Source organism: Theropithecus gelada, chromosome 5 (assembly GCF_003255815.1).
Source record: "Theropithecus gelada isolate Dixy chromosome 5, Tgel_1.0, whole genome shotgun sequence".
NCBI lineage: Eukaryota > Metazoa > Chordata > Mammalia > Primates > Cercopithecidae > Theropithecus > Theropithecus gelada.
The window spans coordinates 136,442,431-136,465,815 of NC_037672.1; the positions used below are offsets into that span (position 1 = coordinate 136,442,431).

The window sequence follows — 23,385 nt, forward strand, 5'->3', positions numbered from 1 at the left end:
ACCATTAACCACGGGTGGTGGCATCCGCCTGTGGTCCCAGCTACTCAGGAAGCTGAGGTGGGAGGATCACCTGAGCCCAGGAGGTTGGGGCTGCAGTTAGCAATGATCACACCACTGCACTCCAGCCTGGGCAACAAGAGTGAGACCCTGTCTCAAAAATATATATATACATTATCATTTTCCTAGTTCTTATTAATTAGTCTTTGAATAATATTTATTGAGCATTTCCCTTTATGCCAAACATAGGGATATGCTAGAACACAAAAATAAGTCCGGAGCAGCAATTGAACAGCTTAGAATCCAGTAAACAGAAAACAGAAATAATTACAAAAACATAAATGCTATCGAGGAAATTACAAAGTATAAAGGGAACATTAAAAAATGAATACCGCCAGGTGCAGCGACTCACACCTGCAATCCCAGTACTTTGGGAGGCCAAGGCGGGAAGATCACCTGAGATCAGGAGCTCCAGCCTGGCCAACATGGCAAAACCCTATCTCTACTAAAAATACAAAAATTAGCCGGGCATGGTGGCGCACGCCTGTAGTCTCACCTACTTGGGAAGCTGAGGCAGAAGAACAGCTTGAACTCGGGAGGCAGAGGTTGTAGTGAGCCAGATCACACCACTGCACTCCAGTATGAGCAACAGAGCAAGACTCCGTCTCAAAAAAAAAAAAAAAAAAAAGGAAAAGGGAAAAACTGAATACCCAAGTTGACCTCTAGGAGTCTACAGAGATTTCAGAAAGTAACTACCATTTGGTCTCAGATGAGAAAGTGTGGAAATTGACATGGCAATAAGAAGTGACACGACTTTGAATAATGAACACTCAGTGAATTATCAGAGCAAAGGAAAACTCTGAACCAAATGATAGCAAACCTAAGTATCACCCAGAAGTAAATTCTGCTCAGACTATAATTTAGTTGCTTAGAGCACAGATCATACTCGCATCAAAACAGTATATGTATATGATTTTATTTATATAAAGCAAAGGAAAACTCAATCTATAATGTTAGAAATACGTACTATATCACAAATGCCTAACATCACTATTATATAAAGAAAGTATAAAATAGAGGAATAAAGACCAAAAAAAGCCAAAAGAAAAACTGATAAAATACACAATTAAAAAAAGATATAAAAATGGTGATTTAAACATTTTTTTAAAATGTTCAAATGCACTCATAGAAATACAAATTAGGCCGGGCGCGGTGGCTCAAGCCTGTAATCCTAGCACTTTGGGAGGCCGAGACGGGCGGATCACGAGGTCAGGAGATCGAGACCATCCTGGCTAACACGGTGAAACCCCGTCTCTACTAAAAATACAAGAAAATTAGCCGGGCGAGGTGGCGGGCGCCTGTAGTCCCAGCTACTCGGGAGGCTGAGGCAGGAGAATGGCGTGAACCCGGGGGGGTGGAGCTTGCAGTGAGCCGAGATTGCGCCACTGCACTCCAGCCTGGGGCACAGAGCAAGACTCCGTCTCAAAAAAAAAAAAAAAAAGAAATACAAATTAAAACAAAATAGGAGGCCGGCACCGAGGCTCACGCCTATAACTCCCACCACTTTGGGAGACTGAGGCGGGTGGATCCCCTGAAGTCAGGAGTTTTGAGACCAGCCTGGGCAACATAGTGAAACCCCATCTCTACTAAAAATACAAAAATTAGCCAGGCGCAGTGGTGCATGCCTGTGGTTCCAGCTACTTGGGAGGCTGAGGCAGGAGAATCCTTTGAACCCAGGAGACAGAGGTTGCAGTGAGAGGAGATTGTGCCACTGCACTATATCCTGAGCAACCAACAGAGCAAGATTTTGTCTCGAAAAAATAAAAATAAAAAAAAAATAGGATACCATTTATCATCAGACTGGTGCAAATTTAAACATAGGACAACATATTCTGTTGGTAAAACTGTGAATAAACGGAAATGTTTATACATTGTTGGTGGGAATGCAAACTGGTACACACTTTAAGAGGAAAATGTGACACTGTGTAACCAAACTACATACACAAATACCTTTTTTCTTTTCACAGCTTTATTGCAATATAACCTATACCATACAGTTCACCCACTTAAAGTATAAAATTGAATGGTTTTTACTATATTGACAAAGTTGGGCAATCTTCACCACAGTCTACTTTGAGGACATCTGCAGCACCTTCCCCCCACAAAAAAAAAAATCACATGTCCACTGGCAGTCACTCCCCATCATTCCCCAAACCCCAATCCCTGGCAACCTTTAATCTTCTTTCTGGTCAGGCATGGTGTTCACACCTGTAATCCCAGTGCTTTGGGAATCTGAGGTGGGAGGATCCCTAGAGCCCAGGAGTTTGAGACCAGCCTGGGAAACATAGCAAGACTCCCATCTCTACCAAAAAAAAATTGTTTTTTAATTAATTGGGCCTGGTGGCACACAACTGTGGTCTTAGCTACCCAGGAGGCTAAGGTAGGAGGTTACTTGAGTCCAAGAGTTTGAGGCTGCAAGTTAACTATGATTGTACCACTGCACTCCAGCCTGGATGACAGAGCAAGACCCTGTCTCTCTCTCTTTTTTATTTTTTCTGAGACAGAGTTTCATTCTCGTTGCCCAGGCTGGAGTACAACGGTGCAATCTCAGCTCACTGCAACCTCCGCCTCCCAGGTTCAAGTGATTCTCCTGCCTTCAGCCTCCTGAGAAGCTGGGATTACAGGCATGCGCCACCAGGCCCAGCTAATATTGTATTTTCAGTAGAGACGGCGGCGGGGGGGGGGTTTCCTCCATGTTGATCAGGCTGGTCGCGAACTCTCGACTTCACGTGATCCCCCGCCTCAGTCTCCCAAAGTGCAGGGATTACAGGCATGAGCCACTGTGCCCAGCCAAGACCCTGTCCCTTAAAAAAAAAAATTTTAACATACTTTCTATCTCCTGAGAGTTGTCTGTTCTGGCCATTTCTTGTGAATAGAATTATATAATATGTGGTTTTTTTGTGTGGGGGGAGACAAGGCTGCTCATTGCAGCCTTGACCTCCTGGGCTGTACAGTAGCTGGGACTACAGACACATGTAGTCATACCTGGCTAATTTTTTTTTTTTTTTTGTAGAGACAGGGTTTCATCATGTTGCCCAGGCTGATCTCAAACTCCTGGGCTCAAGTGAACACCTGGGCTCCTCCTGCCTTGGCCTCCCAAAGTGCTAGGATTGCAGGCCTAAGCCACCATACCCAGCCTAATATGTGGTCTTTTGTGACTGGCTTCTTTCACTTACAATAAAGTTTTCAAGGTTCATTTACATGTAACATCTGTTAGTATTTAATTTCTTTTTATTGCTGAGTAATATCCCATTGTATAGATAAATCACATTTCTCTATTCATCCACCGAGGCACATTTGAGATGTTTCTACTTTTTTTACCATTGTGAATACTATTCTGAAAATTCATGTGCAAGACATATGTTCTGTGTGAATGTTTTCATTTCTTTTGCATATATAGCCAGGAGAAGTGCTAGAACATAGTAACTGTATGTTTAACATTTTGAGGAAATGACAAGCTTTCAAGTGGCTACACCATTTCACATTCCCACCAGCAGCATTTGAAGATACCCTGTTCTCCACATCCTCACCAATAAAATGTTTTAGGTAATTTGTTATGCAGCAATAGATAACTAATACATCATTTTGGTAGATGCAGTACAAATGTCTTCATAAAATTCAACATCCTTTTAAAATTTAAGAAAAAAATTCAACAAAGACTCAAAGACAAGATATTTTAAACTTTCTCCCAGTATTGAGAATAAACACATTTACCTACAATTACCACTTTAATTCAATGCTTGTATTGACAAGCCTAACCAATTCAGTATGAAAAGCAAATAAATGGCATATGAATTGGAAAGGAAGAAATGATGTATCATGTAAATAAGGCTATCTACATATGAAATTTAAAACAGTCTTCAGATATTAGAAGAAATAAAAGGGTTTGCTAAGTCTCTGGACATAAATCAATATGTGAAAATCAGGTGTTTTTCTATAGGCCAGCAACAAAGTATTAATTTTTTAAAAGAATATCATTTACCGCCGGGCATGGTGGCTCATGCCTGTAATCCCAGCACTTTGGGATGCCGAGGCAGGCGGATCACGAGGTCAGGAGTTCGAGACCAGCCTGGCCAACATGGTGAAAACCCACCTCCACTAAAAATACAAAAATTAGCTAGGCATGGTGGCACGCACCTGTGGTCCCAGCTACTTGGGAGGCTGAGGCAGGTGAATCACTTGAATCCAGGAGGCAGAAGTTGCAGTGAGCCACGATCGTGCCACTGCACTCCAGCCTGGGTGACAGAGCGAGACTCCACCTCAAAAAAATACAAACAAAAATAAAAAACCAAACAGTATCATTTCACATAACCATAAAAACTATAAACGTAAGAATAAATCTAAGCAAAAGGGTGTGTATGATTGTTATAAAGAAAATCATAAAATTCCTTGAAAATAATTCTACATGGGCAAATACCATGTTCATAGGTAGGTATACTCAATATCTTAAGGAAGTCAATTCTCACCAAATTAATCTATTAAAAAATTCGATGTATTTCCAGTTAAAAATCCCAAGAGGGTTTTACAGAAATCTTGACAAAGATAGTAAAAAATGTATGTGGGTCAGACACAGTAGCTCACACCTCTCATCACAGCCCTTAGGAAGGCCGAGGTGGATGGATCATTTCAGGCCAGGAGCTTGAGACCAGCCTGGGCAACATGGTGAAACCTCATCTCTATAAAAAATATAAAAATTAGCTGGGTGTGGCCAGGCACAGTGGCTCACGCCTGTAATCCCAATATTTTGGGAGGCCAAAGCAGGTGGATCACCTGAGGTCAGGCATTTGAGACCAGCCTGGCCAACATGGTGAAACCCCTAAAAATACTAATAAAAATACAAAATATCTCTCCTAAAAATACAAAAAATTAGCCCAGCATGGTGGCAGGTTCCTGTAATCCCAGCTACCCAGAAGGCTGAGGCAGGAGAATTGCTTGAACCTGGGAGGCGGAAGTTGCAATGAGCCGAGATCACACCATTGAATTCCAGCCTGGGCAACAACAGCCAAACTGCATCTCAAAAAAAAAAAAAAATTAGCTAGGCGTGGTGGTGCACACCTGTAGTCCCAGTTACTGTGGAGGCTGAGATGGGAGAATCACTTGAGCCCAGGAGACTGAGGTTGCAGTAAGCCGTGATCACACCAGTGCACTCCTCCCTGGGTGACAGAGCGAGACTCTGTCTCAAAAAAAAAAAAAAGTATGTGAATGAGCAAAGGGCAAAAGTCAGCCAAAACCCTCCTCAAGAACTGCTCTAGTCTATACTAACTAGGCAATAAGGTAATGGTGTAGATATACTCAAATATACCTATGGAACACAATATAGAGGCCAGAAAAAGACCCATGCATATTGAAACCTTAATAGAAGGAGGTAAATTAAAATCCATTAAAAAGAGAGCTGGCTGGGCGCGGTGGCTCATGCCTGTAATCGCAGCACTTTGGAAGGCTGAGGCAGGTGGATCACAAGGTCAGGAGATCAAGACCATTCTGGCTAACACGGTGAAACCCCATCTCTACTAAATAAAATACAAAAAAATTAGCCAGTCGTGGTGGCAGGCGTCTGTAGTCCCAGCTACTCAGGAGACTGAGGCAGGAGAATGGCGTGAACCCGGGAGGCGAGCTTGCAGTGAGCCGAGATCGCGCCACTGCACTCCAGCCTAGGCAACAGAGCGAGACTCCATCAAGAAAGAAAAGAAAGAGAAGAGAAGAGAAGAGAAGAGAAGAGAAGAGAAGAGAAGAGAAGAGAAGAGAGAGAGCTATTTAATAAATTGTGCTGGTACAAATCATCAGTCATACAAGATTTAAAATTTTAAATTACTACCTCTCATCAATCACAAAATAAATTACAAATATAGTAAAGACCTAAATATATGAAATGTTCCTAAAAATTAGAAGAAAATATAGAATATCTTCATGAACTCACAGTTAAGAAAACAGTATTAGATGAGACACTGAATGCAAAAAGCAAAGAATTAGTTTTGACTATACGAAAATTGTTTAAATTTTATTGTTTGGTTTATAACAATATAAACCAAAACAAGGCTGAAAAGCAAGAGACTGGCAAAAGTTACTCGCTTCTCCCACCCCCAAAAAGGTGGGGAGTGGGGGATTCCTACTAATTAATAAGAAACATAGGCAGTGCAAATTCCATTTTATATTAAAGGCCCACATGGGTAAATCTGATGTTGAGTTCTTGTCAAACTTCTAGTTCTCATGGGGAATGATGGATTCATGTGTGCTTGTAATATTATTAAAAATAGGCAACTGCCATGATTGAGCTATTATTTAAGTGTATCATGAATCAAGGATTATAAATTACCTAATTTTATATAACTAGGGTCCAAAGAGGAAGTTAAAAAGGGTACTGATTTTATTAATTTCCCACCCAATATGTGAAAACTGACCATGTGAATTGGTTCTTGAAAGTTTGTCATGAAAATTGAATACTATTTACTAACCCTTTGACAAATTCTCTTTTTATAATTTTCCAACAGGTTGTACTTTTTTCTGATTTAACTGCTTCTTAATACAAGTCCTAATTTGTGAGCAAGCTGTATCAGCATGAGGGTCAATTATCTTACTTGCTATTGCACCATCATATCTGAAACACCTAACAGATCAGAAAGAAAAAGGGTGACTCTATTTTATATGACATTCAAGAAAAGATAAAATTATAGAAATAGAAAATAGATCAGTTGGAAGGATTTAATCTCAAAAGGGTACAAGGAAACTCTCTGGGGTGAAAGAAATATTGTATTATCTTCATTGTGGTGGTGACTGCAAAATGGTACAAATTTGCCAGTCATGAAAATATAAGAGTGAATTTTACTACATGTAAATTAAACTTCAGTAAACTTGACTTTAAAAAGGACAATGTACAAAATTAGAATTAAGGAGACATCTGTATTCAAATATTAACAGTATTATCGTGACATTGGATAAGAAGAATTGTAATTTGTAGTCTACACCATCTTTTTTTTTTTTAATGGGATCTCACTCTGTTGCCCAGGCTGGAATGCAATGGCTCAATCATGGCTCACTGCAGCCTTAACCTCACAGGCTCAAGTGATCCTCCCACGTCAGCCCAAGTAGCTGGGACCACAGGCATGCACTACCATGCCAAGCTAATTTTTTTTATAGAGACGGGGTCTCCCTATGTTGCCCAGGTTGGTCTTGAACTCCTGGGCCCAAGCAATTCTCCTGCCTCAGCCAGTCAAAGTGCTGGGATTACAGGTGTGAGTCACCAGGCAGAGCCTTGTAATTTACACTTATGTATAGTTTAATTTACAGCTGGTTCCTGCCTACAGGATGAGTGAAAAAGCTCCATTACCCTTAGTCATTTAACTGATGAAATTACATATTTTTAATAATGAAATCAATGCTTTAAATACTTCTAATTCACCTTTTAATTGTCCTGTTTGATTCCCTTTTGAAATTATCAACTCTGACAGGAATTTTATATATATATAGTTGTAATATTAATATAAATACATCAAAAACAATAATCTCATACATTTTTGTAGTTATTGAAACAGTTTTATGCATTCTTTCCATCCTTACAACAGCCCTGTAAAATAGCCATAATTATCCCCTTTATTACATAAAGACTATTTTGACAGTATTCTATATACTGTGAAAGGATAATGAAATGAAAAGAAAAGGCCAGGCACAGTGGCTCACGCCTATAATCCCAGCACTTTGGGAGGCCAAGGAAGGCGGATTGCTTGATCCCAAGAATTCGAGGCCAGCCTGGGCAACATGGGGAGACCCCATCTCTACTAAAAATACAAAAATTAGTCAGACACGGTGGCACACGTCTGTAGTCCCAGCTACTAAGGAGGCTGAGGTGGGAGGATCGCTTGAGCCTGGAAGGCAGAGGTTGCTGTGAGCTGAGATTGTGCCACAGTACTCCAGCCTGAGTAACAGAGGGAGACCCTGTCTCAAAAGAAAAGAAAAGAAAGAAAAAAGAAAAAAAAAAGAAAGGGAAAAATAAAATCTTGGGACCTCCAAACTCACTATCCCAAAGGGAAAAGTTAAGCTTGGGAACTGTGTCATGCAAAACTGCCTCCCACTTCGTTCCTAAATAGATAGCTGCAAAGATAAAAGGCCACATACCTCCCCAGGGAGCCTCTTTCACAATTTGCTCACAGCAAATTCCTTCTTGGCCCAAGATCTTTACCCTAAAACAGAACTCTATTTAATTTCACCCTGACAATATAAATTAAAAGCTTATCTTCACAGGCATAGGACAAATACAGGACTAGAAGTCATCCCTCCACTCACCTGAGACAAAGGCATATTTGACTGCTTCCTCTGTTTACTTTATTTTATGTAAAATGTAGATTTACTGAGTGCCAGAAGAATGCATAGTTGACTTTACCTCTACCCGTTCCTTTTCACATGCAACAAGTAGATTTAGTGAGCTCACAAGAATGTGACCATACTCTCCCCGTCTTTATTTTTTTCTTTCCCCTTTTCCTACTGCCCCTTTTTCCCCTTTAAAGGTTGCAGCCCTCAAAACCCTCTTTGGAAAAAGCACAGGTCACAGCCGTTCTGTGATTTTGTGTACCTTTTGCCTGGGCACATCCTCAACCTTGGCAAAATAAACCTCTAAATTCAAACTTGCCTCAGTCATTTTCTTTGTGTTACAATACTGAAGAGCTAGTATGATTTAAGAGTTAAAAGCCTATTGGCCAATGTATCCTCAGAACACAATAGGTGCTCAATAAATATTTTTTATGTTTTGGCTTTAATGCTGAGTAATTCCTGATGTTAGGCAGTTACTTAATCTCCTTTAACTTAAATTTTCTCATCCATAAGATAGTATAAAACAACTCTGAGAAGAAGATGTATCTAGTTCTTTTCATTCTTTACAAAAACTACCTAGCACACTATAAGCATTAAATGAATGCCATTTAATCTGTTATTATCTTTTTAATACAAGAGCCTAAGATATTAGTTGTGAAAGGGAAAATAAATCTCAGGACCCCCAAATCACTAAGCCAAAAGGAAAAATTAAGCTGGGAACTGTGTCAGGCAAACTTGCCTCCCATTTTATTCCTAAATAAGATAGCTACAACCATTAAAAAAAAAAAAAAAAAGCTACATACTTCCCTCACAATTTGCCGACTAGAAAATTCCTTGTGGGCCTCAAGATCTTTACCCTAAAATGGTTATGTTGAATTTTACCCTGATAATATATTTTGATAGCTTATCTTCATGAGTGCAGGACAAAAGAGCTCTAAGTCATTCCTCTGCTAACCTGACACCAATGCACATGTGACTCTTCCTCTGATGTAAAAATGCAGATTCGCTGAGCTAGACAAGGCATAAGTGGCTATTCCTCTACTCCCCTCTCACAGGTAAATTGTTTATTCAGTGAAAGGCTGATCAGAGACTCAAAAAATGCAACTGCTTGTCTCTTATCTACCCACCTTTTAAAAATGTCTTCCTCTTTCCCCTTTAAATATTGAAGCCCTCAAAATCATCTTTGGAGAAAGGCACAAACCTACCTCCCAGGTGTGCATCCTTCATCTTGGCAAAATAAACTTTCTAAATTGACTGAGACCTGTCTCAGATACTTCTTGGTTCACATGGCATAGGGGCAGCATCAGAGCTGATTACATTGCTAAAGCTTCAGATGAGAATATAGTACCAGACGTGGTGGCACACCCATGCAGTCTCAGCTACTACAGATACTGAGGCAGGAGGATTGCTTGAGGCCAGGAGTTCTAGGCTGTAGTCCACTATGCCAATCATGTATCAACCCAAAGTTCACCATCAGTATGGTGACCTCCCAGGAGAGGGGGATCACCAGGTTGGCTAAGAAGAGGTAAACCAGCTCAGTTCAGAAACTGAGCAGGTCAAAACTCTTATGCTGATCAGTAGTGGCATCATGCCTCAGAACAGCCATTGCACTCCAGCCTGAGCAATTCAGCAAGACCCCATCTCGGAAAACAATAATTAAAAAGGCCAGCATGGTGTATCACACCTGTAGGGCCAAGACTTTGGGGAGGTCAAAGCAAGATGATCGCTTGAGTCCAGGAGTTCAAGACTAACCTGGACAACATAGTGAGACTGCAACTCTACAAATAATTAAAAAAAAATAATGAAAAAGATAAAAGCAATATAATCTAATTACAACTCATGAAAAATTTAGATGTCACGCTTCTTTGTTAAGACAAACATTAACACAGCATTTTACAAGGATAGAAAGTAAACTAATGAATTGTTTAAAGAAAGAATTCCCTTTTGAAAATGAGAATGAGGTCATTTCTGAGGAAAACCAAGTGTAAGGACTATATAGTTTTTAACTGTCTAGGCTCATAAGCCAGAACTCAAGTTAATTTTGGCAACAAGCACTCATATCATGAGACTTACTTTAGGAATCAATAATTAATCCAGATATTTTTAAATGATGCTAGAAATTAACAGGATAAGAAAAGTTGCAGGAAAGCTCTTTAAATCTGGAAGAGAACTCACAGCTTATTTTACAAGAAAAAATTGATTGAAAAGGCTAATTGGAAAGTGATAAAACTTGTCAATCGTAAAAATAACTTTTCATTTCAAGAGTCTCATACCATAACTAACAATATCTCAAAATCCTTATTTACTCATGGCCTTGACACCGAGTTATCCAGTTAACATGTTATTAATCTTATACATATATTCGTGTTTTGTTTTGTTTTGTTTTGAGACAGAGTCTCACCGTCGCCCAGGCTAGAGTGCAGTGGTGCGATCTCGGCTCACTGCAAGCTCCGCCTCCCAGGTTCACACCATTCTCCTGCCTCCATCTCCCAAGTAGCTGGTACTACAAGTGCCCGCCACCACACCCGGCTAATTTTGTTTTTGTATTTTTAGTAGAGATGGGGTTTCACTGTGTTAGCCAGGATGGTCTCAATCTCCTGACCTCGTGATCCACCCACCACAGCCTCCCAAAGTGCTGGGATTACAGGCATGAGCCACCGTGCCTGGCCAATCTTACACATATATTCTTGTGTGGTATACACATGGTCTCATACCATGACTAATAATATCTTAAATATTCACAGCCTTGACACTGAGTAATCCAATTAACATACATGTTCATTCATAGATATATATATATATATATATATATATATTTTTTTTTTTTTTAAAAGAGTCTCACTCCACCACCCAGGCTACAGTGCAGTGGTGTGATCTCAGCTCACTGCAACCTCTGCCTCATGGGTTCAAGCAATTTTCCTGCCTCAGCTTCCCAAGTAGCTGGGATTACAGGCACATACCATGCCCAGCTAATTTTTGTATTTTTAGTAGAGACGGGGGTTTCACCATGTTGGCCAGGCTGGTTTCGAACTCCTGACCTCAAATGATCTACCCTCTTCAGCCTCCCAAAGTGCTGGGATTTCAGGCGTCAGCCACCGCACCCAGCCCTAATCTTATACATATATTCTTATGTGCTATACACATACAGTGATGCATTGCTTAATGGCAGAAATATCCTGAGAAATGCATCCTTAGGTCCTTAGGCAATTTTGGACCTAAGGATTTTGTCACTGTGCAAACCTTATAGAGCGTACTTACACAGACACAGATGGTGTAGCCTGCCTACACCCCTAGGTTACACGATATGGCTTATTGCTCCCAGTCTCCAAACCTGTACAGCATGTTACTATACTGAATACTACAGACAACTCTAACACAATGGAAAGTATTTGTGTATCTAAACATATCTAAACATAGAAAAGGTACAGTAAAACTAAGGTATTATAATCTTACAGGACTACTGTTGTTTATCTGATCCATCATTGACTAAAATATCAATCTGTCTCTCTCTCTTATACACACACACAGAGGTAAGAAATGAAGTTAGATAATTTGTGACATCATCAAAATTCTGCATAATTTTTTGATACTAGGTCTCACTCTGTCAACCAGGCTGGAGTGCAGTGACATCATATTACAACTCGCTGCGGCCTCAACCTCCTGCGCTCAAGCAATCCTCCTGCCTCAGGCTCCTAAGTAGCTAGGACTATAGGCACATGCCACCATACCCCGTTGAGGTTTTTTCATTTTTTGCAGAGATACAGTGTCATTATGTTGCCCAGGCTGGTGTGAAACTCCTGGCTTCAAGCAATCCTCCCGTCTCAGCCTCCCAACAGGCATGAGCCAGTGCCCAGCCCTTTGGAGATATTTTGATGCTTTCCTTATCAGGCACGTTTTGACATTTCTAGAAATCTTCAACCAAAGAACTAGACTAGTCAGGTTCCCAGGAATAACCTAATCAACAACGATTGTTCAACCTGTTTTATGATGGTGAAAACTGAACAGCAAAGTATCATCTAAATATACTCTGGATAGAAATACAAGTTAAAACTTTAACTCGCGTCCATGTGAAGAGACCACCAAACAGGCTTTGTGTGAGCAACAAGGCTGTTTATTTCACCTGGGTGCAGGCGGGCTGAGTCCGAAAGAGAGTCAGCGAAGGGAGACAGGGGTGGGGCCGTTTTATAGGATTTGGGTAGGTAATGGAAAATTACGGTCAAACGGGGCAGTTCTCTCGCGGGCAGGGGTGGGGAGTCACAAGGTGCTCAATGGGGAGCTTTTGAGCCAGGATGAGCCAGAGAAGGAATTTCACAAGGTAATGTCATCAGTTAAGGTTGGAACAGGCCATTTTCACTTCTTTTGTGATTCTTCAGTTACTTCAGGCCATCTGGATGTATACGTGCAGGTCACAGGGGATATGATGGCTTAGCTTGGGCTCAGAGGCCTGACATTCCTGTCTTCTTATATTAATAAGAAAAATAACATAAAACAAAATAGTGGTAAAGTGTTGGGGTGACGAAAATTTTTGGAGGTGGTATGGTGAGAGAATGGGCGATGTTTCTCAGGGCTGCTTCAAGCAGGATTAGGGGCGACGTGGGAACCTAGAGTGGGAGAGATTAAGCTGAAGGAAGATTTTGTGGTAAGGGGTGATATTATGGGGTTGTTAAAAGGAGCATTTGTCATACGGAATGATTGGTGATGGAAACATTTGTCGTATAGAATTATTTGTGATGGCCTGGATACGGTTTTGTATGAATTGAAAAACTAAACAGAATAAGAGAAGGAGAAAAACAGGTATTAAAGGACTAAGAATTGGGAGGAGTCAGAACATCTAACTAGAGCATTTCCAAGGGGGTCCAACGGGGTCTAGCGTAATTACTTGCTTGGCTGGCAAGTTTTTAGGCTCTATTCTTGACAGAGTCCTTTAAGTTGGAGGCTGAGTTTGGTGAGGTGTGTTTTTAAAAGACCATTAGTCCGTTTTACCTTTCCTGAAGACTGAGGACCGTAAGGGGTATGAAGGTTTCACTGAATACCAAGAGCCTGAGAAACTGCTTGGGTGATTTGACTAATAAAGGTTGGTCCCTTATCAGACTGTAAAGAGGCAGGAAGGCCAAACCGAGCAATTACGTCTGACAGAAGGGAAGAAATGACCGCGGTGGCCTTCTCAGACCCTGTGGGAAAGGCCTCTATCCATCCAGTCAAAGTGTCTACCTAGATCAAGAGATACTTTAGTTTCTTGACTCAAGGCATGTGAGTAAAGTCAATTTGCCAGTCCTGGGTGAGGACAAATCCCTGACCTTGATGTGTAGTGAAGGGAGGGGGCCTGAGAAATTCCTGAGGAGGAGGAGTAGTAGAATAGCAGATGGAACACTGAGAAGTCATTTCCTTGAGGATAGGTTTCCACAACAGAAAGGAAATGAGAGGTTTTAAGAGATGGGCTAGCAACTTGTAACCTACATGGAAGAGGTTATGAAATGACAACAGAATAGAATGGGCCTGTGAGGCTGGAAGGAGATCCTTGGTCCAAGAACCATTTGCCTTGTTTGGGAAGAGATTAATAGGTGGAAGTTTCAGTGGGGGAGTAGGTGGGAGTGGCCAGATGAGAAGGAGAAAAACTGCCCTGAGGGATAGAAGTTGTAACACTAGCTGCTTTTTTAGCTACCTTACCAGCATAAGCATTGTCCTGAGCGTTGGGATCTAATGCCTTTTGATGGCTGCTTTTTTAGCTACCTTATCAGCATAAGCGTTGTCCTGAGCAATGGGATCTGATGCCTTTTGATGGCCCTTGCAGTGAATGACTCCAGCTTCCTTTGGAAATAAAGCAGCCTTGAGAAGCGTTTTTATTAAAGAAGCATTAATGATAGAGGAACCTTGTGTAGTGAGGAAGCCTCTTTCTGCCCATATAACAGCATGGTGGTGCAGGATATGGAAGGCATATTGAGAGTCAGTATAAATATTGACGCATAGTCCCTTTGCAAGAGTGAGGGCCCAAGTTAAGGCAATGAGTCTGGCTTGCTGAGAGGTAGTGGAGGGGGGCAGAGTGCTAGCCTCAATGATAGATGTGGAAGATACTATAGCATAGCCTGCAGGCCAGGCACAGTGGCTCCCGCCTATAATCCCAGCACTTTGGGAGGCCGAAGCGGGCGGATCACTTGCTGTCAGGAGTTCAAAACCAGCCTGACCAAACATGGTGAAACCCCGTCTCTACTAAAATATACAAAAATTAGCCAGGCATGGTGGCAGGTGACTTAATCCCAGTTACTTGGGAGGCAGAGGCAGGAGAATGGTTTGAACCCAGGAGGCGGAGGTTGCAGTGAGCCGAGATCAAGCCATTGCACTCAAATTTGGGGGATAAGAGCGAGACTTCTCTCAAAAAAAAAAAAAAGAACAAGGTTTAAATTTTTTTTTTTTTTTTTGAGGCTGAGTCTCGCTCTGTCACCAGGCTAGAGTGCAGTAGCGCAATCTCAGCTCACTGCAACCTCCACCTCCTGGGTTCAAGTGATTCTCTTGCCTCAGCCTCCCAAGTAGCTGGGATTACAGGTGCACGCCACCATGTCCAGCTTATGTTTGTATTTTTAGTAGAGACGGGGTTTCACCATGTTGGTCAGGCTGGTCTCAAACTCCTGACCTCGTGTACACTATCATTATGCCACTGCACTCTGGGCTGGGCAATAGTGAGAGACCCTAACTCAAAAAATAAAAAAAAATAAGATGATTCTCATCTATAAAATACTGATATATGATAGACAGTTCAAAATTTCTTGCTTCCTAGGTTTTCACTAAAAATCAAGATTACTAAGTTAGAAATTCTAACTAGTGTATATAATTCTGTATATGAAGTGTAAGAAAAAACATGTGGCTTTGATGAGAGAAATTATGAGAAAAGCATAAGAATGTATTATTCATTGAGAAAAAAGAATAACTGTAAATTCAGAGGTTATTTGAGGTTATTTCAAAAAGTAACATTTAGGAAGGAAATAAGATAAAAAGGACTCAGTAAGCAGGAGAGAGAAATATAAAGAAAGTTATAAGGATGTAATTTTGGCAAGGAGGGTTGAAAGGAGAATAACTTTTTAAAATGATAAGGAAAAAAGAAAGTAAACTGTATCCTAAAGTAAAATGACTGATTATTTAAGAAAGAGAAGGTATAGGACAAAGCTAAAGGCCCAAGAATGTTGTGGAAGATCTGATTAAGCTGTGGAAGGTTTGTGAAGGATGAATTTATTAAAGAAATTTTGTGTGTGGGCCAGACACAGTGGCTCATGCCTGTAATCCCAGCACTTTGGGAGGCCGAAGCAGCCAGATCACTTCAGCTCAGGAGTACAAGACCAGCCTGTACAACATGGTGAAACCCCATCTCTCCAAAAACTACAAAAATTAGCCAGACACACTGGCATGTGCCTGTAGTCTCAGCTACTAAGGAGTCTGAGGTGGGAGGATCACTTGAGCCTGCAAATGACACGTGATAGCAGTGGAGACAGAGTCCCTCTATCAAAAAAAGGAAGTAGGAAAGAAGGAGGGAAGGAGAGAGGGAGGGGAGTTGAGAAAGAAAGAGAAGAGAAGGGGGAAGGGGAAGGGGAAGGGGAAAGGGAAAGGGAAAGAGGAAGGAAGGAAGGGAGGGAGGGAGGGAGGGAAAGAGAGAGAACGAGAGAAAGAGCAAAAGAGAAAGAAAGAGAGAAGAAGAAAAGAGAGGAAGGAAGGAAAGAAGGAAGGGGAAAGAAAAGAAAGAGAAAGAAAAAGAAAGAAAGAAAGAAAGAGAGCGAGCGAGCGAGCAGGGGGAGGGAGAGAAGGCAGGCAGGAAGGCAAGGGAGGGAGGGAGGGAAGGAGGAAGGGAGGAAGGGAGGGAGGGAGGAAGGAAGGAAGGAAGGAAGGAAGGAAGGAAGGAAGGAAGGAAGGAAAAAAAAAANAGGAAGGAAGGAAGGAAGGAAGGAAGGAAGGAAGGAAGGAAGGAAGGAAGGAAAGAAGGAAGGGATTTTTCATACGATTAAGTTGGCTACAAATAAAAGAAAATTAGGGCCGGGCGCGGTGGCTCAAGCCTGTAATCCCAGCACTTTGGGAGGCCGAGGCGGGCGGATCACGAGGTCAGGAGATCGAGACCATCCTGGCTAACATGGTGAAACCCCGTCTCTACTAAAAATACAAAAAACTAGCCGGGCGTGGTGGCGGGCGCCTGTAGTCCCAGCTACTCGGAGGCTGAGGCAGGAGAATGGCCTGAACCTGGGAGGCGGAGCTTGCAGTGAGCCGAGATCGCGCCACTGCACTCCAGCCTGGGTGACACAGCGCGAGACTCCGTCTCAAAAAAAAAAAAAAAAAAAAAAAGAAAATTAGTTACAAGCTTTCTAAAAGTTTAGCTTTGGTCAGGCACAGTGGCTCACGCCTGTAGTCCCAGCACTTTGGGAGGCAGAGGTGGATCACCTGAGGTCAGGAGTTCAAGACCAGTCTGGACATGGAAAAACACCATCTCTACTAAAAAATACAAAAATTAGCTGGACATGGTGGCATGTGCCTGTAGTCCCAGCTACTCTGGAGGCTGAGTCAGGAAAATCACTCGAATCTGGAAAGTGGAGATTGCAGTGAGCCAAGACTGTGCCACTGCACTCTAGCCTAGGTGACAGAATGAGACCCTGTTTCAAAAACAACAACAAATACCTAAAATTTTGGTCCCCTGTGTTAGAACAAGCTTTTCTTGAAGTCTTGATCTGTTCTTAGTAAAAACTGCAGAGGTTTTTATGTTTACTTCAGAAATGTTTCTTTAAATTTTCAAACATCTTCTGAACTGCAGCTTTACAGTTTAGAGCAATTCTGTATTCTTCGCTTTTCCTGATGTGTCTGAATTGCTCCATTTAACCCAGAATTTCCCATGATTTTACCAAGAGCCATGTATTTCCTGCTCAAGGTACTAGTTTTCTTGTTTACATTTCTCTATAATATGGTGTACACTCATAACCTTGGACACACATTCTTCCTGTGTCAGCCAAAATCAAGTAATTTTTCATCAGGTCCAACTTCCAAGTTATCTAAATGGTATTCTCATTAGGAGAAGCAATCTCATTGCAGGAAGTTTTCTTTGCCTTTTTGTTAATTGGCCCAAGAAACAAAGATTTTGCATCCTATGAAGATAATCCCTGTATTTCATGCTGTCTTTATTGGGGTTTTTGGTTACTTAGGAAAACTGGGCTTTGGAAGGGTTAAGGGTTTTGGATTTGTTTTTTTGTTGTTGTTGTTATTTTTTCCCATCCATGTAACTTTCTGTATTGCTTTTGAAATCTTTTTATTATTACTGTGGTTAAATTAATGACTATTATTTCACAGTAACCTATGATTATGTTTTGATCAGGTGTTTTAAACCTTTTGATATCTTTGGTAGACTTCCCCAGGATCAAGTTCTAAATTAAGTCTTTCAGCTTGGCGCAGTGGCTCATGCCTGTAATCCCAGCACTTTGGGAGGCCGACGTGGGTGGATCACCTGAGGTCAGAGCTCGAGACCAGCCGAACCAACATGGAGAAACCCCGTTTCTACTAAAAATACAAAATTAGGCCAGGCGCAGTGGCTCATGCCTGTAATCCCAGCTACTCAGGAGGCTGAGGCAGGAGAATTGCTTGAACCCCGGAGGCAGAGGTTGCAGAGAGTTGAGATCGTACTACTGCACTCCAGTCTCAAAAAAATAAAAAATAAGTAAGTCGTTCTTGGCCTCCAACTAACTTTAGGATGTTCCACAGGGCACTGGACCTTCTCAAAGATTTCTGAAACAGAGACGCTGAACTAAATCAGGATTATTTGATATGATGAATTATATGGAAAGCATTGACAAATAAGTGATTCTAGATCTTCATTACATTTATTAATATATTAATATGAATATTCCAAAAGTACATAAAACTCTTAGAAATCTGTCATCAGTCATAATTCTAGTATATGTTACATGCCACAAAAATAACTGAATTTGTCAATTGCTGATTATAAATAATGAACTTCATCAGATTTTTAACCATGGCTATTCTAAATCTTCATCATTCACCAGTTTTGATTCTTCTCTAAAAACAGGCTGGGCATGGTGGCTCACATCTGTAATCCCAGCACTTTGGGAGGCCGAGTTGGGCGGATTACATGAGGCCAGGAGTTCGAGACCAGCCTGGTCAACATGGCTACTAAAAATACAAAATTTTAGTCTTTAATCTCTGGTCTCTACTAATTGTAGTCTTTGGTCTCTACTAATTTTAGTCTTTAGTGTCTACTAAAAATACAAAAATTAGCCAAGGTAGTGGTGTGCACCTGTAATCCCAGCTGCTTGGGAAGCTGAGACACAAGAATCGCTTGAACCCGGGAGGCAGAGGTTGCAGTGAGCCAACATCAGGCCACTGCACTCCAGCCTGAGCAATAGAGTGAAACTCCATCTCAAAAAATAAATAAAATTTAAAAATAAATAAAAATAAAAATATCTGCAATCAGATTCATGGAAAAGACTTGTACTATTAAATATACATTTCTAATAACTTTAAGCTCAATGAACTAAAAATTTTCCAGAATTCTAATGAAGAAACTGATTAGTTAGAAAAACTGCTAGGCCGGGCACGGTGGCTCAAGCCTGTAATCCCAGCACTTTGGGAGGCCGAGACGGGCGGATCACGAGGTCAGGAGATCGAGACCATCCTGGCTAACCCGGTGAAACCCCGTCTCTACTAAAAAATACCAAAAAACTAGCCGGGCGAGGTGGCGGGTGCCTGTAGTCCCAGCTACTCGGGAGGCTGAGGCAGGAGAATGGCGTAAACCTGGGAGGCGGAGCTTGCAGTGAGCTGAGGTCCGGCCACTGCACTCCAGCCTGGGCCACAGAGCCAGACTCCGTCTTAAAAAAAAAAAAAAAGAAAAGAAAAACTGCTAATTAAGATTAAGCAACACAAAATATGAGATTAAATAATCAACGATATTTTTATAACTTTTATTTCAAACACTGTTGGTTCTTTACTTAAATGTTCAGTTTTCCAGACTTAAGAAAACTTTTTATCTTAAAGTATCAATCATTTACAGTAATTTGGTAAGATAATACTTCTCTCAACAAAAGTGAAAGCATTTACTTTTTCTCCCTACTTGATCCCTCTGTATTGGGTATTGGTTAAGTAAAATTCAGAAACTATTCATGAGTCTTCTTATTTTTCTGATAATATAGGGTTCTAAGTTCACAAAAATCTGCTCTCTTTATAACAGGATACAATTGGAAACATTAGTTATATTGCCAAGGCTTTGACTGGAATATCATATTTAAGAATGTGCACAAAACGTCTGGGTTCAGGTGTTCCCATCCTTACAGTGAGAGAACATAATCTGTCACTTCTTGGCTGGCCCAGGAACCTTACGGCTGTAGGTGAAATCTAATGCCTGCCTTGGTTTGGCTTCCTAGTCTTGAAAGGTTCATAAATTTGAGATTTCTTTGTGGCCAACAGCTATTCTTGCTGCACTTAAGTAAATAATCAGACAAAAAAACTGTTAAAACTATTTTATAAACAAATTTGTCTTATTCTGATTATCTCTGGTAGAAACTGGGATGACTATAAAGAGAAAAGTTACGTTTCTAAAGAAAAGCTATACTGTATCTGTTATTAGACTGTAGCCCTGTACACTGTATTTGAGTTTTTATTATCTACCTGCAAACTGGCCTAGATTCTAAATTCTTCTAGCTTCCTCCAATCCAACTTTCTTCCACAGAATTATTAAAACAGAAATTGCTCTGTTCCTGAAGCCCTATAAGCTGAAACTCGATGAATTTTAAGGGACAAGTCTGGTACTCGAAGTCTGAGCCACACAGAAAAGTTCACCAAACTGCCCAATGCTTTAACCAGAGATATTCAAACTGCAAGCCAGGACAAGAAGTCGATGGTTCTGCACTATAGACAGCTTTTCCCAAGATAACTGAACAAGGGGAGACTCTTACCCTTCTTAAGGCGCAGCTTTTTCACTTGGCAAGATAATGTTGTAATTGAAATTTCACAATCAGCAGCTTCTACTGGTAACTTGACAGAACTTGACCTAAGAGATCCTTCAGTCCATCTAGTGGGTGACTCTGGCAACATCCCTAAAAAAATTGTTCACACTCTGCTTTAATTCAACCCAGTTATGGAATACTGAATGATAACATTGTTCTGCATTAGCTATTGGTTAAGTAAAGAAATGTCTGTGCCATTACTAATACTACACAATTTACCTGGATAAATTCCTTTGAGGAAGTTGAGACTCATATGCAAAATAAGAAAACAGACCACATGGTTACAATAGGTTACAACAGGTCTGATCTAGTTTTCCATGGTCACTTGGTTATATTCAACTGACTGCCCTTAGGTCTAGCTTCATGGCTCAAAATCATTACGTAAACTGGTATTATCATATTACTATTAAGTTTACTTTGTAGGCCGGGGGCGGTGGCTCAAGCCTGTAATCCCAGCACTTTGGGAGGCCGAGACGGGTGGATCACAAGGTCAGGAAATCGAGACCATCCTGGCTAACCTGGTGAAACCCCGTCTCTACTAAAAAATACAAAAAACTAGCCGGGCGAGGTGGCGGGCGCCTGTAGTCCCAGCTACTCGGGAGGCTGAGGCAGGAGAATGGTGTAAACCCGGGAGGCGGAGCTTGCAGTGAGCTGAGATCCGGCCACTGCACTCCAGCCTGGGCGACAGAGCAAGACTCCATCTCAAAAAAAAAAAAAAGTTTACTTTGTATTTTCCTTTTTAAACTTTGTACATGTTATTTGTTACATTTCTGTAGAAGTACTACTCCCAACAGAATTATACCGGGCTGGCCCTACACCCTGAGATGACAGCCTACATTTAAGGAACAGACAAAAACTGATCTTAATAATGGATTTCTGGCAGACTTAGCCTGAGAATCCCTCCCGCCAAACTTCCCTTGTTGCTCAAATGTGACTGAGGGGGTCCTGACACTGACTCCTAGTTTGCCAAGCACTCCCTCCAACATGGGACCATACCAACAACCCAGGACAGGTCCATCCTGGCACCTAAAGATAATTAAAACCTAACTACAAGATGACTGATCAGTGATGCTTCCAAAGAAAGATCCTTTTTGTTTTGTTTTGTTTGTTTTTCTAGAGACAGGGTCTCACCATGTTGCTCAGGTGGGTCTCAAACTCCTGGGCTCAAGCAATCCTCCTGCCTCTGCCTCCCAAAGTGCTAGGATTACAGGCATGAGCCACTGTGCCTGGGTCCAAAGAAAGATTTTGATCAAAAGAGAGAAAAGGGAAAGTTGTTAGAATTAAAATTGAGTCATTTGTGTTAAAAGCCCTGACAAATGGAGCCAGGGAAGGCCATGAAAGGAGGGTTCGCATGCAAGAATACCTGATTAAAAAAAATAACTATTGCCTGGGCATAGTGGCTCACGCCTGTAATCCCAGCACTTTGGGAGGCAGAGACAGGCAGGCCACACTTGTAATCCCAGCACTTTGGGAGGCAGAGGTGGGTGGATCACTTGAGTTCAGGAGTTTGAGACCAGCCTGGCCAACATGGTGAAACCCCATTCCTACTAAAAATACAAAAATTAGCCAGGCGTGGTGGCGCAGGCCTGTCGTCCCAGCTACGTGGAAAGCTGAGGCAGGAGAATCGCTTGAACCCAGGAGGCAGACGTTGCAGCAAGCCGAGATTGCACCTCTGCACTCCAACCTGGGCAACAGAGCGAGATTACATCTCCAAAAAAAAAAAAAACCTATCACAAAAAAAACCCATAAAGGCCACAACCTTGCATAAAGGCAATCGCAACCTTACACACACAAAAAATACTTCTGCAAGGACATCTGCCCAGTAACTTCATGTCCAACCTCAGACTGGCACCACTCTTGTCATTGATCTTTACAGCCAAAGAAAACTGATTTAAAACGATGATGTAATCCTCCTCATTTTTCCTTTAAAAATCTATGTCTTCCTTTACCTCCCTGAATATGTACATAGTTTACTATGGTATGTATATTTCCTATATTATAATGCCCATTTCTGAATAAATATTGTTTTCTTTCAGAGGGACTCTCTGTCTTTTATTTAGGTTGACAGAACAATCTGTATGTAAAAGATAAATTTAGAACTTGATTTCTCACCATACACAGAAGTTAATTCCAAATAGATGATAAAATCTATCTAACTGTTAGAGTTAAAACTATAAAACTTCTAGAAAACAGAAAAATCTCAAGATCTGGAATTAGGCAGAGAGTTCTTACATAAGACAACAAAATCATGATCTATAAAAGAAAAAATTCAGAAACCACACTTCATTAAAATTTAAACTAATTACGCTTTAAAAGATGTCAATCACCAATTTTTTTTTTTTTTTTTGAGACAGAGTCTCGCTCTGTTGCCTAGACTGGAGTGCAGTGGAGTGATCTCGGCTCACTGCAACCTCCGCCTCCTGGGTTCAAGCGATTCTCCAGTCTCAGCCTCCTAAGTAGTTGGGACTACAGGTGCACACTACCACACCGGCTAATTTTTGTATTTTCAGTAGAGATGAAAATCTCTACTGAGATTGGGGTTTTACCATGTTGGCCAGGCTGGTCTTGAATGCCTGACCTAGTGATCTGCCCATCTTGGCCTCCCAAAGTGCTGGGATTACAGGTGTGAGCCACCGCGCCCAGCCACCAATTTTTTAAGCAATGAAAAGACCAGCAACAGACTGCGAAGAAATATTTGCAGATCCTATATCTATTAAAGAACTTACATCCAGAATATATTTAAAAAAAAAAAAAAACCGGCCGGGCGCGGTGGCTCAAGCCTGTAATCCCAGCACTTTGGGAGGCCGAGACGGGCGGATCACGAGGTCAGGAGATCGAGACCATCCTGGCTGACACGGTGAAACCCCGTCTCTACTAAAAAATACAAAAAAACTAGCCGGGCGAGGTGGCGGGCGCCTGTAGTCCCAGCTACTCGGGAGGCTGAGGCAGGAGAATGGCATGAACCCGGGAGGCGGAGCTTGCAGTGAGCCAAGATCACGCCACTGCACTCCAGCCTGGGCGGCAGAGCGAGACTCTGTCTCAAAAAAAA

At 41.5% G+C, this 23,385-nt stretch overlaps 1 protein-coding gene across 1 annotated transcript in view; it reads right to left on the bottom strand.

Moving 5' to 3' along the window:
• The window catches only part of ELF2 (E74 like ETS transcription factor 2), a 126,996-nt gene that overhangs the window by 95,771 nt on the left and 7,840 nt on the right, over nt 1-23,385 (bottom strand). The window lies entirely within an intron of this gene.